An 18,467-nucleotide genomic window follows, 5' to 3' on the forward strand; every position below is an offset into this window, starting at 1 on the left:
TAGTCTAACAACTAGATAACTATCTTAACCAACTAACTTTGGCTGTTTAATACTCATAACAAGCAATGACTGTCAATCATCTATCAAATTTGAAGTTAGACCACTATCGCTTGCTCACTATCATAAGGAGAAAGAGAATTACCCATTTGGAAAAGCCTTTTCTTATTTTTCTTTTACAAGTTGGCTATTTCATACTTCTTTTAAGAATCTTGTTTAAGATAAGTAGGTGGAGAGAGATAAAGCATTGTCAGCAATTTCTAAGTTTACAAATGCTATTAAAACCAAGAATTGGGATTACTTGGAGTAACGAAAAAGGTAGGTAGAGACATACCATAACAAAAAATTAGTTGATTTAGATGTGCAACTAAGAAAGGAGCTGGAGGAAATTTTAGATCGGGAGGAAGAACTCTAGAAGAAAAATTCTAGATATGAACAACTCATCCATACAGACAAAAATATAAAATATTTATATAGCCATATGTTGGCTCATTGGAGGCATAACGAGATTGAAGATCTTCGATTAGAAAGTGAGGAATGGTGTCATGATGAGGGGAACTAAAAGCTACCACTATACAGTTCTTTAATAATTCATATTCAATAAAAGGATTTGTTAAGGATAGTTTCCCTTTTAAGGTTTTTTTTTCCATTTGAAAAAATATATAGAATATTGAGTTTTGAGGTCACTAATGAAGAAATAAGATCAACACTTTTTTAAATGACTCTTTTAAAGGCATCATGTATCAATGGATTACATGCGTAGTTTTTCTAGAGTTAGTGGAAGGTATTGGTAATTTGACTTCTAATCTAGTGAAAAACGTATTTGGTGGTGTGCATCGGACTTGAATCCAAATAAGACACTATTGGCCTTTATTCTTGAAGTTGCTAACCTAAAATAAGGTGATCAGTAAGGTAGTTGTTAATGGGCTAAAAGGCCTTTTTCTTTCCTTACTTTGTTGTGTCGAACAAATTAAGTTTTATTATTTCGGCATAGCATAACTAATAACATCTTGAGAGCACAGGAGGTAATGCATATTATGTGGATCTATATAACTGATAAATGATAACTAACATATTTTAATCACATTCTTAATGCATTTTTGGATGATTATTTATGTAAATTGGTGAGTTTGATGCTCTTAGTCCCTGTAATTCATGTTCTTATACTTAGGTGAGAATTTAGGAACAAAAGGAGCGAAAATCAAAGAAAAAGAGTGGCTTTCAAAAGCTACATAGGTTGGGCACATGCCCATGTGTCCCACACGGGTTGGACACACGCCCATATGCCAGCCCGTGTCGATTTCGCACCCTACTTCCCAAATACGTGGAAAATAAAATTTTTAGGCTTTCTGAGCATTCTAACGTAGATTTCCATCAGAGAAGATCAAAGAAAACACTCAAGGAACACCATTGGAGCCACTTCCGAAGTAGATTTCCATCAAGATTGAAAACCTCCTATTAATTTCTTCTAAAGTTTTTATGGGTTTCTTTATTTCTTATGGTTTTTCTAACTTTTAGATGTTTTTATTCTAGATTATGAACTAATTCCCTAGATACCTAAGGAGGATGAAACCTATGATGAATTCTATTATTTAATTTCTATTTTACATGATAAATACTTGATTCTTGTTCTCAATTATATGGGCTTATTTCTTGTTTTAATATTTCCGGGATATTAATTCATGTTTAATGTGCTTAATTCAGTGGAGCACAAGTCCCTGTTTAAGAGTAGATCTAGCATAATTGAGGGGAGTTCCATGCAATTATAAAAATAAGACGACATAAATCTAACAAATTAGAGTCAAATCTAATAGGGGAATCCATAGATCGAGTTAATGCAACAACAGAGGTTTTAATTGGAAAGAAATTTCAATTAATCAACCTAGAGTCAGTTGTTCTTACTCTCAAAAGAGATATTACCATAATTTAGGGATTTCTACGGATCAAAACACCAAGTGAATAAATCGTTTAAATCAAATTAATAATAATATAAGGAGTCTAGGTAGATTCTGTCCTGGGTATTATCTCTCTCATTGGTTATCTTTTGATTATTTTCCTAATTCATTCTCTATTGGGTTCTTAGTTAAATTAGTTTAGTCATTTTAGATTAAAACTCGTCACTTCAAATTGTCGGCTAAATAATAAGAAATGGTAATTACTATTGCTTTTAGTCCCCGTGGATATGATATCTCTACTCATCATAGTTATACTATTGTTCGATAGGTGCCTTTGTTTTTTCGTAGTTATAATTAGTTTTGTGGCTATCAAGTTTTTGGCACCGTTGTCGACGAGTGAAATATTAGGAGCACTTGATTTTTATTAATTTAGTCATTTTTTATTTTATTTTATTTTATATTTTTTGTTTTAGTTTAATTATTCCATTCTAATTTTTCTTTTGTTTGTTTCTAGCAGGTTCTTTTGGGTTATGACTAGAAGAAACCCGTCAGGAGCATTGCTATTTGACAGTGAAATTGAAAGTACTGAGGACATCATTATTAATGAGGAGATGGGTGATAATCAAAATATTCAGGTACCTCCTACAGCAACTCTTGTTCTTCGTACTATGTACAATTATGCTAATCCCACTCTAATTGGGGCTAAATCGAGAATTGTTTGACACACCATTGCTGCAAATAATTTTGAACTGAAGCCGAACACTATTCAGATGGTACAATAGTTCGTTCAGTTTAACGGTTTACAAGACGAAGATCCAAATACTCATTTAGCCAATTTCCTGGAAATCTACAACACTTTCAAGATAAATGGCACCAGTGACGATGCCATTCATTTATGGTTATTCCCTTTCTCGTTGAGGAACAAAGCTAAATAGTGGTTAAACTTGTTACCACAAGGTTCCATCACTACGTGGACCCAAATGACCAAAAAGTTCCTTTTGAAGTACTTCCTACCGGCTAAGACAGCCAAGTTAAGGAATGATATCTCCTCCTTTGTGCATAGCGATTTAGAGACTTTATATGATGCATGGGAAAGGTACAAAGACTTGTTGAGATGGTGCCCTCACTATGGGTTACCTTTATGATTACAGGTTTAAACCTTCTACAACAGTTTCAATCCTTCAACTAGGCAACTAATCAATGCAGCAGTCGGTGGAACATTGAACAATAAGACACCCAAAGCGGCTTATGAATTTATTGAGGAGATGGCACTGAATAATTATCAGTGGTAAATCATGAAGAGAAAGCTGATGAAAGCAGCCAATGTCTTTAATCTAGATGTAATCACCATATTATCAAATCAGGTAGACTTACTTAATAAGAAAATTGATGGTTTATATCTTTCTACGTAGGTACATCCGATGATGCAATGCGATACAAATGGAGGTGGAACAAATAACTAGAATGTTTACCCTTCGGTCCTAGCATAGAGAACGACCAAGTCAATTATATGGGTAATAATTCTTGGCCTCAAAATAACCCTTATTACTGTAACTATAATACAGGTTGGAGGAATCATCCCAATTTCTCTTAGGGTGGTCAAGGAAATCAAAGATCGCCAACCCCCTCTAGGCTTCCAACAACCACCATATCAGCATGAGAAGAAGTCGAACCTTGAGGAGATGTTGATGAAGTTTATCTTGGTGTCAGAAACTCGTTTTCAAAACACTAAAGCAGCACTGAAAAATCAACAAGCATCAATTTAAAGGATCAAGAACCAATATTGGTCAGCTTGCTAAGTGAATTTCAGAAAGACAACAAGGTATCCTGCTTAGCAATACTAAAAATAACCCAAGAGAGCAGCTTCATGCAATTACTGTTCAAGATGAAGAAGGGTTAGTTGAATCTAAATAAGAACCGTGGCAAAAAATTATAGTAACTAATGATAAGGTTAAGGTAAGCCAAAAAGAGCAAAAGCCGGTTGCCAAAGAATATAAACCTCGATTGCCATATCCCAATGGGACGAAGAAAGACCACACGAATGAACAATTTGGTAAATTCATCAAGCTCTTAAAAAAATTACATATTGACTTACCGTTTGTTGAAGCTCTTTCACAGATGCCCAATTATGTCAAAATTTTAAAGGAGTTTTTGGAAAATAAACCGAAGTTAGATGATTCGTAGACTGTGGAGCTCAATGTAGTTTGCTCAGTCGTCTTAAAAAATAAATTAGCCAACAAACTGAAAGATACAGGGAGTTTTACTATTCCTTGTTTAATTGGTAGTTTAAATATTGATAATGCTTTGGCTGATTTAGGGGCTAGTATTAATGTCATGCCCTACAAAATGTTTAAACAACTTGTTCTTGGGAAACCCAAACATTCTAGGATGAGTATTCTATTAGCAGATAGAACCATTAGATATCCTAGGGGTGTTATTGACGATGTGCTTGTAAAAATCGATAAATTTATATTTCCAGTTGACTCTTTTGTATTAGACATAGATAAGGATAATGGAGTACCTTTAATTTTAGGACGACCCTTCTTAGCAACTGCTAGGACTATAATAAATCTTGGTACAGGTGAACTTGTACTTCGTGCAGGTGACGAGAAAATTATTCTCCAAGTACACGATTCTATAAGAACATCTAGTGATTGAGATGAGTTTAAATATTCTGTTAATGTGAGCAACCATGAGGCTCAACCTTCTTTTTAGGAAATCCCTCGAGAGAACATGATGGAGCCATGTTACAATTAAGGTGACAGAAACCAAACAACATAGGAAGAGAAAATTCTACAACTTGATGAAGTAGATGAATGGCGAACACATCTCAAGGAGAAACCAAAAAGACACGATGAAAAGCCAAAGCGAGGCCATGAGGAGCATGTGAATGGAACAAACCAAGTTAAGGTTGGAGAAAAAGTACTGCGAGATAAAAATGATCCACGAGTCTCTCCTTGGAAGCTCGAGTCAAATGGATCAACCCCATTTACAATACTGAGTATCTTTCCATACGGTACAGTCGAGGTAACCCATTCTGAGTTCGGCACATTTAAGGTAAACGATACTCGACTTAAACATTATTTTTTAATAACATTGTTGACGAGAAAGAGGAGCTTGCCTTCGTGAACCACCGTAACTGTACAAATACAAGGTAAGTCAAGCTTAGACTCTAAATAAGTGCTTCTCATGAGGCAACCCGAGTGTTAACACTTTGCTAATTCTTTTAATTTTATTTCATGTTACTTTTAAAATTAATTAAATTAAAATTTTAAAATATAAAAAAAGTGTTTTTGACCCACATGGGCATGTCCTAGGCCATGTGCACCATGGGGCATGCGATAGTGAGTTACACGGTCGTGCGACATGGTTGTGTGGCACACATGGCCTAGATACACGGGCGTGTCCTTGGCCGTGTGAGTCCTGGGACTTAATTTTTCCAAAATTTGACGTTTACATAGCCTAAGATAGTCCACATGACCGTGTGACACAGTCGTGTGAGTCCTAAAGCTAATTTTTCAATTTTAATTCAAGTTATAGAGTTACACGGGCAAGGGACACGACTGTGTGTGAGATTGTGTGCCCCACATAGCCTAACACACGGGCGTGGGAGAAGTTAAAGAGATCACATACGGCATGGAACACGGGCGTGTATGAGGCTGTGTGAAGACTGCGCTTGAATTTTAACTCGCACATGACCTAAGGGAGGAGCACACAGGCATGTGACACGGCTGTGTGGCCCAACGCAAGCCCTTACAAGACTGTGTCACCCTTTTTATCCTTCAAACCCTAATTTTTATATTGTCTTCTTCTCACCCCAAAGCCCTACCCAACCGTCGTTCTTGTCATCCATCACCAGTCTGACCTTCTTTCCCCCTATTTGACCACCGCCGTCCGTCCTTCTCCCCTCATCGCACCACCACCCATGCCCCCATGCCCTAGCTCCTCCCTTTCCCTGTCTTTCTTCCCCATCGCTCCTACCCTATAGGCCCACCCCCTTGAGCCACACACTACCCTCCCCCTTTTTCTTTCCCCCCAACAGCCATCTCCTATATCCCACACACCGTCCCCTGACCCTCTTCTTTCCTTTCTCCCCCTTCGAGTCTCCCTCTCTCTTTCCCTCTTGTTGTTTCCCTCGCACCATCACACGCACCCCATCTACCTCCAGCCAACCGTGTCCGCCACGTCTCTGATCACCTCCAACGTCAGTTCCCCACCTTTCTCCTTCCCTATTTTTATTTTATTTATTTAGTTATTTAATTAATTAATTTATTTCTTTTATTCTAGCTTTATTTTATATTATTTTATTTATTCTAGTTAGTAATTTTATTCTTATTAGTTTTAAATTTTTATTTATTATTCTTATTATTGCTATGTTTATTTTAGCTATACGTAGTATTGTTTTGGTGACTTCAATTAGTATGTTCTGTCTTTTTTCTTTTAGTTTTTGGTATTTTATTGTTTTCATTTATTATTACTAATCCTTATTATTATTACCTAGTTTGATTACTTTTTTTATTCTGTTATTATTCTTATTATTATTATTTTCTATTATTATTCTTATTATTATTTTCTTAGTCTTAGTATTATTATTTTTTGTATTTTCTTATTGCTTCTTTCATGTGCCGATTTGATTAAAGTATTTAGTTGAGTGTTCGTTTTGTGATTGTGGATTTTAGTGCGATTTGACTTTTATTTTATGATTATTTGAACTAATCAATTGTGTCGATTCGTGTTTTTACTAGAATTAAAATTTGGTCATTTTTCTTTACTACAAATTCGTCATGACGAACACTAGAGGCAAGTTTAAGGTCACTATCCTCGCTTCGAAAAAGTGAAAGACTCCAGGCGTTACCTCTTCCTTGGGCGCTTCCATCGATGCCAGCTATCCATTCTTATGATTCTCACAGGGTCCCGATGAGGACTTCTAGCAACAACTTCGATAGAGGCTGCTTGGTTTAGGTCGTTGTTTGATTGGGCCGCTTTAGAGCAGGTCCAAATAGCTAATCTTATCTGCGCCATCATTACTATAGCTCTATGCGATAGGTCTTTCCATTATCAAGCCTACCTACTTGGAGTTGATTTTAGAGTTTTGTTAGACATTTGTCCTACAACAAGTGATTACGATTAATGACGAGCCAGGCACAATTACTTTCCGACTCAGCGGTACCGCGCGACATATGAGTGTCCCAAAGTTTGGAGCTGCATTAGGACTTTACACTGTAGAATTGATAAGTGTTGAGGGGTTTCTTTGATTATACCGGCACATCCACTACTCACCATCTCTTTGCTGGGTAGACCTCACGACGAGTACGACACCTTATGACCCGAGCCAATCGAAGGAGACTTCTCTACCTTCGGACCTGAGCTACATTCATGCCATCTTGACTCATACTTTGACCGGTAGGAGGGTGAGCACCGCCGTCGTCAGTACAACTGACGGATATTTCTTGGGGAGTATGGCCACGGGGCACATTTTCGATTTAGCCTACTTCATCGCTCTTGCCTTTCACCATGACACAGAGAGTAGTAGGAAGGATCCTCTCTGTTTAGGTCGTTATGTGACTCAACTTGCACGATACTTTGGTGTCCTCGACACATCGGACCAGTCCTCCTCACTGACACTAGTAGGCCAGTTGTCCCCGTAGGGATTATTGAGCATGAGCCATATGAGGATGATCGAGCTACTGCATGGAGTGGATCCTCTTCAATATCGATTATCTCATACTGATCCTTAGGATGAGCATGAGGACTTCACTGATGACGTCCCTATCCACCACGAAGTTCCCCCTACAAGTCACCGTACTACTTCTTCTGCTACTTCCTTAGCGGACCTTTTTAAGCGGTCCACTCGATTCGAGTAGCACTGCTTCGAGCGGTTCGACAGTATTGACGTGACTTTGAAGCAGATCTATCAACACCTCCATATGTCCTCTTCAGCACCGGTGACACACGATACCAATGCCTCTGACAATGAGGATCATTAATTTTATTTGCTTTTCTTTTTATGTCTATTTTTATTATTCTTTTTAGTTGTTTTATTTTTATTTTCTTAGACTTATTTTTTTTTATCTTTTAACCTATATTTTTATTTTGATGGTTGTTTGTACTTGAGTTGTAACATTTTAATCTTCTTCACTATTTGTGTTTATTTTCTTATTAGTATGCTCGGATTCATGCACTACATTTAGATTTGCCTACAATTCCACTTTTCACCATTCTGGCGATTTCATCCAATATTCAGGGCAGTTTCAGTTTACTCCCTCTCTTATGATATTCTACTTATACTGTGATTATATTTGTTTATACATTGAGGATAATGTACATCTTAAGTGTGGGATATTTGTCTTGGATTTAAGTAATTTTCTCATACTTCCATTAGAATGAATTTTTGTCGATTTGGGATTCTTGTCGATGTTTTTTGGATTAATTTGTAGATAATTGTGTAACAACCTTAACCCGTATTTGTCACTGAATTAGGGTTACGAGGCATTACCGAACATAGCACAGTTCAGAACAGACAATTATTACAAATCCAGTTTAGTAATTTAAAACTCATCAGAACACTTATCTTAATCACTTTTGAACTTAAATCTATTATATTACTTTCATTGGCATATTTTAAAAATTATTCAGATATATATATGTCATTTCACATCATACACCAAGCATATAATAACTATTTATCATAAGCTAATTATCAAACATCTCATTTTATAATCTAAGCATGGTCACATATTAAAATCAATTATTAACCACACAAAAATGCAATTTTTATTATCATACAATATGGCCGAATATATTAATGTTATTAACAAACATGATATGCATTCATATCCAAACAAAATGAACCATAACATAATTTAGGTATCGCTCATTTATGCGGCATTGATTTCATTTAAACTAACATGATTTAAAACTAAACTTACTTCTTTCCTAATCACCAAAACTATGCGCATATGACCTTGATATCTGAAGTCATTTTAAGCACAAATAACAACTACAGTTACTCATAGTTCACATGCCAATATTTTTATATGCTTTAGTATGTGCCAAAATTTTATTCACATTGTCAAGCTGAATTGTTTCTTATTCGGTCATTCTATATAACATTCAATACATAATATATATTTAGATAAATATACTATAAACCAAATATCATGCTTATCTTTATAGTTCCAACACCTTATTCATATATACAAATACACTTACATTATCAAAGAAACTAAACCTCAAATGTTAATAAACCACATCAACTTCATTTCATCTATATGCCATTATAAACCAATTACTAAACTAACCACATATACAATTTGGATCTTATACCAAACATATTTATTTAGCTATTTTAATTCATCACATATCCTAATACACAAGCACATTATAACCAACTTTTTAGCAACCCATAAGGCCGAACATGCACAAATTATTACATGTCATATAACCTAACTAATGACTTAGCGTCTCACTTATATTTTCAAATCCACACATCAAGACTTATACCTACCATAAACCATGACTTAATTCAAGCATTCATTAGCAAAGCATATCCACCAAATTACACATAAACTCACCTTGACCAAGATCATACACACTATCATAAACATAGCAACCATGTTTCACATATAATAAGCCAAGGCTAAGTTGCTAAAACCAAACACATAAAGCACTTGATCAAGAACTCATAAAAATCGAGCCTAATCCTAATGATCAAAGACAAGCCATTTTTGCATGGCTATATATATACAAGTCCCAAAATCAAATACTTCAACTATGCTATACATGCCATAAGCTCAAATTCAACTTAGTAAAATACCGAAAGAAATAGTCGATAGTGTGATAGACTTTGTTGACAATCCCCGAGCTCTAATGACTTAAAAATCTATAAAACAGAGGTAAACTAGAACACACACAGAGTAAGCTATTTAAGCTTAGTAAGTCATAAGCAAAAATATATATATCAACTATTGTATATTAACACTAAGTTGACAAAGCCAAATATACATGTTCTTCAAGTACAAGGTTATCATTTAAATCACTCATACACATACCATATGGCTAATTGTACAAATACACATGAACTTATTCAAATCTCACTATTACAATCACATTTACCACATTTGGCCGAATATACACAATCACATAAACATACACATTTTTCACATTTATAACTTTAGCATTTATACAATCAATTCAACAACCGACTTACCTTATTTTCACAACTTGGTATAAGTACATACCTAAGCCTTTTAATTTGATTTCACATTTGATCTTCACTTAACATTGCCCGTTGAACCGTTCGAAATTAAAAAGGATACGCGAATAGTCGAAAGCTTGTACAATGCCAACGTCCTAGACGTGGTCTTACATGTAATCACATATCGATGCCACTGTCCCAGACAAGGTCCAACACGAAACAAAATATGATGCCAATGTCTTAGACATGGTATTACACGTAACACAAGTCAAGGCAACGTCCAAGATGTGGTCTTACACAATAACATATATCGGAAATCCTATGTCATGACATATGTATCATATCTATTCCTAGGGTTCGTACTGGACATTTAATCTAGTTCGAATCGAACTCAAAATATACCTCATTTGCTCAATACACATTCGACCATATACAAATATATTCACAAAAATTCCATTCATCATGTAACATTTATATATTATCAAATTTAACGACATTTATATGCTTATAGACTTACCTCGGATGTTGTCGAACGATTAAATCGACTATTCGTCTACTTTCGATTTCCCCTGATCTAATTTTGTTTTTTTCCGTTCTTGATCTAAATAAATTAAAATTTAACTAACTTTTTGCAATTTAGTCCTTATTGCATAAAACACAAAATACACAAAGTTTGCATATACTATGCTTAGGCCGAATATTCACAAGCTCCATACAAGTCCACATATTTCATTTTTTTCACATTTTAGTCCCTCAAAGTATTATTTTCACAATTTAGTCCAAATTACTCAAATTCATCAAAAATCCCAAGACAAAACATGTTAACCCTTCACATATCTTTAATATTTCATCATCAAACAACATAAATTCACAAGCTATCATCAATGGAAAAACATAAAATCATCATAAATTTCAAAAATTAAAACATGGGCTTTGAAGATAACTTAGCAACGATCTCAAAAACGTAAAAATTATCAAAAACTGAAACCGAAACATACCTGAATTTACTTGAACAAAGGCCGAATACCTAGATTGTTCTTTTCTTTTTCTATTCTTTTACATTCGGCTAGGAGAAATAAAAATAAAAAGATGATAATGGATTTCTTTAATTAATGTTTGTTTTACTATGACATTATAATATGTTATTATTATTTTAACTTTTATTTTTAATATATAAAAACCATATATTATCAATATGTCGTCCACTACCTATTATTATTGGCTAAATTACAACATAAAGCCTCCAAATTATAAATACAATAACAATTAGACACTTTCATATTTAGCTATCAAATTTTTATTTTACGCGATTAAGCCATTTTTCTCAAATTAGGCACACAAACAATAAAATAAATTCACGAAACTTTCACACATGTAAATTCACACATAACACAGAAAATAATATTAAAATATTTTTCAGACTCAGATTTGTGGTCCCGAAACCACTGTTCCGATTAGGGTCAAAATCAGGCTATTACAATTTGTGCATTGGTTCATTTAATCTTTAAGACATGAGAGAATCAAGCATGATAAGTTATTTTTCAGAATTAAAAATTTTAGGTTGTTTCTCTAAATTGAAGTTTTATCTTGAAGTTTGAGATCTACAAGTTTGACATCCAAACGATGATTTTTTGTGAGACTTTAAGCCTTTAGAGCATATATTTTTCTTGCTCATTTTTTTATTGGTTATGGGTGTGTCAATTTGATTCGTTATTCTAGAACTTGCTTCGATTATGCATGTCGAGACCACACCTTTAATTTGATATACTGAGATTATAAAGGCGCTTAGGTTTTAACCCACTTATCTCATAAAAAACCTACCTTCTTAATTAACCCATAGTGAACCCCATTGATCTTGACACACCGTTTCTTGATTAACCCATTAACGTTAACCCATAACTCATTTTTTTCGTTGAAACTTTTTACCGTTTTCTTGACTCCCTTTTTGTCTAGATTTGATTTGTTTAGTTGCCTAACTATGCTCTACTGTTTGATTTGTAGAATTATTTCTGATTGTTCTAGATTAGAAAAGAAAAAAATTGAAAAGATAAAAGAATAGAAAAAAATTTATTTATCGATTATTATTTAGTTCCATGTTGATTGAGCTTGAAGAGTTGAATTCATATTTTGAGAAGAAGCTCGTTTTTGTTCTTGAATTGTTTTGATTGATGCACTTATTTTTAATTCAGTATTTATGTATTTTTCTAGTTTGATAATTTATCAACTTAATCTCGATTATAACAAACTTTTCTGGCCTTTCTCCACACCTTTAACCTAAGCCCCATTACAACCTCTTAAAGACCTTTTGATTAGTGTGTCATATCATTTTATAATGGTGGAGATTTGATTTTCAAGCTAACTTATGGTAATGACATTTCTTATTCAACTGTTGAGATCTTATTCTTGAACCTTAAACACTTTGAGTGATTTCAGTGAATCTTTAGTGAGGATGTCGATTCTTATCAATTTTGAATTAGAGGTAATTATTTAGATAAGAGGAGATACCTATGTTTTCATGCTTTAAAAATTTTGACTAGGATTGTTTGACTCTTTAGTGCTTTTTTAGTTGAATTGCCAATGCAAAATTATTTGCGAAATATTTTGAAACATTATTTATGAGAATTATAAATTGAGAAAGATTAATTTTAATATATGTTGAGGATTTTACTTGAGGACAACGAAACGCTTAAGTATGGGGATATTTGATAAATGATAAAACTAACATATTTTAATCTCATTTTAATACGTTTTTGGATAATTATTTATGCAAATTGGTGAATTTGATGCTCTTAATCCCTTTAATTCATGTTCTTATACTTAGGTGAGAATTTGGGAGCAAAAGGAGGAAAAATCAAAGAAAAAGATCATATTTTAGGAGCCACACGGGCCTGGCACACACCCATGTGACCCATACGGGCTGGACACACTCCTATGTGCTAGCACGTGTTGATTTTGCACCCTACTTCCCAAATACATGGAAAAACACAATTTTTAGGCTTTCTGAGGATTTTAAAGTTTATAAATACCAATTAGAAGAAGAGATGTGAGAACCATCAAAAAAGATTGAAGAAAACACTCAAGGAACACCATTGGAGCCACTTCCGAAGCAAATTTCCATCAAGATCAAAGACCTTTAATTTCTTCTGACGTTTTTATGAGTTTCTTTATTTATTGTGGTTTTTCTGACTTTGAGATGTTTTTATTCAGGATTATGAACTAATTCCCTAGATGCCTAGGGAGGATGAAACTTATGAAGAATTCTATTATTTAATTTTAGTTTTACATGATAAATATTTGATTCTTGTTCTTAATTATGTGTGCTTATTTCTTGTTTTAATATTTCTGAGATATTAATTCATGTTTAATGTGCTTAATTCCATGGAGAAAAAGTCCCTATTTAAAAGTATATCTAGAATAATTGAGTGGAGTTGCATGCAATCCTAAAAATAGGACGACATAAATCTACCGGATTAAAGTCAAATCTAATATGAAAATCCATAGATCGAGTCAATGCGACAATAGGAGTTTAAATTAGAAAGATATTTCAATTAATCAACTGAGAGTCAATTGTTCTTACTTTCGAAAGAGATATTAGCATAATTTAGGGATTTCTACAGACCAAGACACCAAGTGAATAAATTGTTTAAATCAAATTAATAATAATTGAAGGAGTCTACGTGGATTATGTCTTGGGTATTGTCTCTCTCATTAGTTATCTTTCGATTATTTTCCTGATTCATTCTCTATTACGTTCTTAGTTAAATTAGTTTAGTAATTTTAGATTAAAACTCGTCACTCCAAATTGTAGGCTAAATAATAGGAAAATGGTAATTACAAATACATTTGTTCCTCGTGGATACGATATCTCTACTCACTGTAGCTATACTATTGTTCGATGGTGCACTTGTCTTTGTCGTAAATTTTAGTTAGTACGAAAAACATGCATCAATAACTAAAATGGGGTGGATGACCATCAAGGTTGATTTTTTTAACAAAAAAAGCCTGTGATCATATTTAGTGGGATTTTTTTATAGATATAGTAATTAGAGACTAGGTTATAATGAGGCACATAAACCTTATCATGCACTATGTTATGGTGACATTAATACAAATATTATGGAATGACTCATTCATAGATTTTTAGTGGTGTCAAAAAATGGTGGTTTCAAAACTCTATTTTTGATGACTAAAATCGTAAATATTATTAGTTAATATTTATGAGTTTATTTTGAATCATATTGAATTTTAGTTAGAAGTTTTTTATTTAATGGATAATTAATTAAGGCTCCAGTGTATTGACCCTAAGGTCAATTGTGTTGGAAAGTGCAGTATCGGGACCTTGTTTCCATAAATCAAACACGTAAATATTGTTATTAAACATTACGAAGTTGTTATATAGGTGAATTGAATTTTTGATAGGAAATTTACTAAAAAGTGACTAATCAAGATACAATGACTAAATTGAAAAAATTACAAAATTTAACTCCTTGGGATTTTAATTACTTAAGGACTTATAAGATAATTAAATTAAGGTTTGAAATGGTATAAAAAATTTTATGGCCTAATGGGGCCTAGAGAGAGACTTTGTTAAACACATTTCTCATACGAGAATTCGAGCCGGTTTGAAATTTCAAGTTAACTCTTCAATATTATTTTACAAACTTAGTAGAAGTTTCCATAGATGGGTGAGAGCTTGTTTGGGGGAGTTTAGGGGTATGTATTAGCAATGATGGCATAGATTAGTGAAAGGGGTGCATGAATTTTAATTGGGAGGTCGGTTGCAATTGTGGGAATTGGTAAATGATTATTTCCACTATTACATTTCTTTTATTATTTTCATTTTAATTTCTTTCAGAAAGGGGGGAATGGATGAAGAGAAAAGAAAAAGAAGGAGAAGAGAGCTTTACTTTCTTCCTTATTTTTGCTTGTTCATCCAAATGGAGAGAGAGACCATCACACCAGTTGTATGTGGGGGAAAACCATTGTTTTGGCTTGTTTGGAAGCTTAATTCTTCAAGCAATTCAGGAAATTTTCTATGTCTCTCTTGATGATAGTTTTGTTATAGAGAAATCGAATGGTATGAATGGTTGTGAAGTTGGACTGAAAGCTTTAGAGAGCGAAAAATCTCTTGTAATGGTGTAAATGTATGGATTAATATTGATAGATTTCTTAAATGTTGTAACAGGAACCTTGTTGTCGTTGTAAATGTTTCTTCTTATAAAACAAGGTTGATATTTTTTTAGCTAAAATAGAGAGACAACTGTAGTAAGAAGGGGAAAGAGCTTGCTTGAAGATAGGTACAGTTGGGAGTGAATTCAGGTAAGTCCTTGAGATTTTTTTTGTTTTATAATTTCATGAGCTATTATAATTTCCTACTACAATTATGTTGTTAAAAAAATGGATGGATAGAATGTGGTTTGGTAAGATAATGGTTGCATTTATGTTGTCTGATTTTATTTAATATGTATTTGTATGGATGCTTAATATGTTAAATGTTGTCCAAATATAGACATAATGAAGGTAAATTAAATTGAGCCTTTAACTTAATTGATTTTTGTTGGGGATCGGCTGGTATAAACAATGATATAGTAAAAGTAAAGAAGAACGAACACAAATATTTTACATGGAAAATCCTCCAAAAATGATAAAAAAAAAGAGGACAAGTGAGCTTTCGACTTTTCACTATCTCAATAAATAAACGAGAGTACAATATGGAGAAAATAAAATAAAATTACTAAATGTACAATACTTAAAACCCTAAATACAAAGCTCAAAATCCCAAAGGGAAAACTGTTAAAATTGAACGTCAATAATGACAATAAATCGTAAAGAAAGAGGGAAAAAGAACACACAAGATTTTACGTGGAAACCTTTTTGAGAAAAAAACCATGGGTAGATGAGAACAAAATTCACTATGTCGAATTCAAATTATACAAGAGGAGTATACCTATATCTATTTATAGGTTGGTAAAACCATATTCTAATCAAATTCTAATAAAAGTAATGCAGTAAGGTTAAAACACATTATTCTAATCAAATATGAAATAAAGGAAGCAAACTTCTATACAAATTTCACTTGTGCAGCCTGTACCATAAACCCTAAAACCTAAAACACTAAACCCTAAACCCCAAACCCCCTTTGTGACCCTAGTCCAGTATTTTGCTTGTTGGGGATCTGCAATGGGCTACGACCTTCGCCGTCGCAGATCCCTTTATCTTGCCACTTGTATTTTATTTTAACAAGAATTTGGGTCACACATCTATAACAATCTCCACCTTGACACCAATTCACAATGAAAAAGTTCATCACCTCTTCCATGAAACCTCTTAAGGGTTTATCTTCAACAATGAACACCAACCAAGTCTAGGCAATGCTCAAACTTGGTTATAGGAAGTGACTTAGTCATCATATCTTCAAAATTATCATGATTACTAATTTTGCTCACAACAATATCACCACAAGCAATATTATCATGAACAAACTGATACTTAACATCAATGTACTTTGTTCTATCATGAAAATTTTGATCCTTTGTAAGAAAGATGGAACTTTGATTGTCACAAAATACTGTATTGATTTGAAGGTCTTCATTCAGTTCACTAAAGAGCCCTTTTAACCAAATAGCTTATTTACAAGCCTCAGTAATCGCCATATACTCAGCTTTAGTGGCAGATAAAGTGACAGTAGTTTGCAAAGTGATTTTCCAGCTGATTGCACAACCCCTAGTTATAAAGACATACCCTGTGAGAGATATTCTTTTATCAAGGTCTCTAGCAAAATCATCATCAACATACCCAATGAATCCATCTCTATTTCTTCCAAACTGTAAGCAAACATTAGTAGTACCTTGTAAGTATCTAAAAATCCATTGAACTACTTTCCAATGTTCTTTACTGGGATTCGCCATGTATCTACTAACTGCACTGACTCTATATGATAAACCTAAACGTGAGAAAACCATAGCATACATAAGAGATCCCACTGCACTAGAATATTGAACATGTGACATTAAGTTAATCTCTTCATATGATTGATGAGACAATGTCAATGAAAGTCTGAAGTGGGCTACTAATAGAGTACTAACAAGATTACCATTCTACATATTGAACCTGCAAAGAACGTTCTCAATGCACCCTTTCTGACTTAGGTATTTATATGTTTTTCTATCTCTAAGGGTCTCCATATGAAGTATCTTCCTTGCTGCTCCCAAATCATTCATCTCAAATTCTTTACAGAGTTGGGCTTTGACATTTCTTATCACTCATTTATATTTCGCTGCTATCAACATTTCATCAACATAAAGAAATAGATACACAAAAGAACCATCATTCTTTTTATTAAAATAAACTATGAAAGCTGCTTCTTTTTAAATCATGAGTAGTAATAAAAGAATCAAACATCTTGTACCACTACTTTGGTGATTGTTTCAAGCCATAAAAGGACATCTTCAACAAGCAAACATAGTCCTCTTTTTTTGTGACTATAAAGCCCTCTGGTTGTTTAATGTAAATATCCTCCTCAAGTTCTCTATGTAAGAACGTTGTTTTCACGTCTAACTATTTGAGCTCCAAATGATACATGGCCACAATACCAAGTAAGACTCGAAACGAACTATGCTTCACAACTAGAGACAACACATCTAGGAAGTCTAGACCTAGAATCTGACTATAACCTTTTTCAACAAGCCTTGTTTTATATTTGGGTTCTTCAACTCCTGGAGTCCATTCTTTTCTTTTGAACACCCATTTAAAACGAATAACCTTCTTATATTTAGGAAGCTTCACAAGATCCCATGTTTTATTCTTGTTGAGTGATTCCATCACTTCTTGCATGGCAAACATCCAATTTTTTGAGTCTTCACAGCTAACTACCTCGGAATAAGTAGATGACTCTTAATTTGCAACTACACTTTAGCCACATATAAAGCATAAGAAACTAGATCAACCTCGGCATACCTCTTTGGAGGTTTAATTTCTGTTCTAGCTTTATTTTTCGTAATAGAATATTATGGTGAATAAATGGCTATATTCTGAATTTTTGTACTAACTTGAAGGGTCAACTCTGTTGTAGATCCTAGATCAATCTGAAGCTCGACCTACTTTTGCTTTTCTTTTCTGAAAGACTCTTTAAGAGATAAGTTAGGTAGAATAGTAGTTTAATCAAATATAACATCTCTTCTAATCACAACTTTTTAATTTTCAGGACACCATACTTATACCCTTTAACACCAGTCTTATAGCCAAGAAAATAATTTAATGGGTCTCGGTTCCAATTTCCCATTATCAACATGAGCATACACAGGACACCCAAAAATTTTCAAATCAGAATAATCAATAGGATTACCAGACCATACCTCTTGTGGAGTCTTTTTCTCAAT

General features: G+C 33.6%; 1 non-coding gene across 1 annotated transcript; it reads right to left on the reverse strand.

The window, feature by feature from the left end:
- Positions 1 to 2,920: 2,920 nt before the first annotated feature.
- Positions 2,921 to 3,027, reverse strand: LOC121214277 (small nucleolar RNA R71). The gene has a single exon (XR_005909861.1). It is a non-coding gene; the product is annotated as a small nucleolar RNA R71 (small nucleolar RNA).
- Positions 3,028 to 18,467: the final 15,440 nt, after the last annotated feature.

Source organism: Gossypium hirsutum, chromosome D01 (genome assembly GCF_007990345.1).
Source record: "Gossypium hirsutum isolate 1008001.06 chromosome D01, Gossypium_hirsutum_v2.1, whole genome shotgun sequence".
NCBI classification, from domain to species: domain Eukaryota; kingdom Viridiplantae; phylum Streptophyta; class Magnoliopsida; order Malvales; family Malvaceae; genus Gossypium; species Gossypium hirsutum.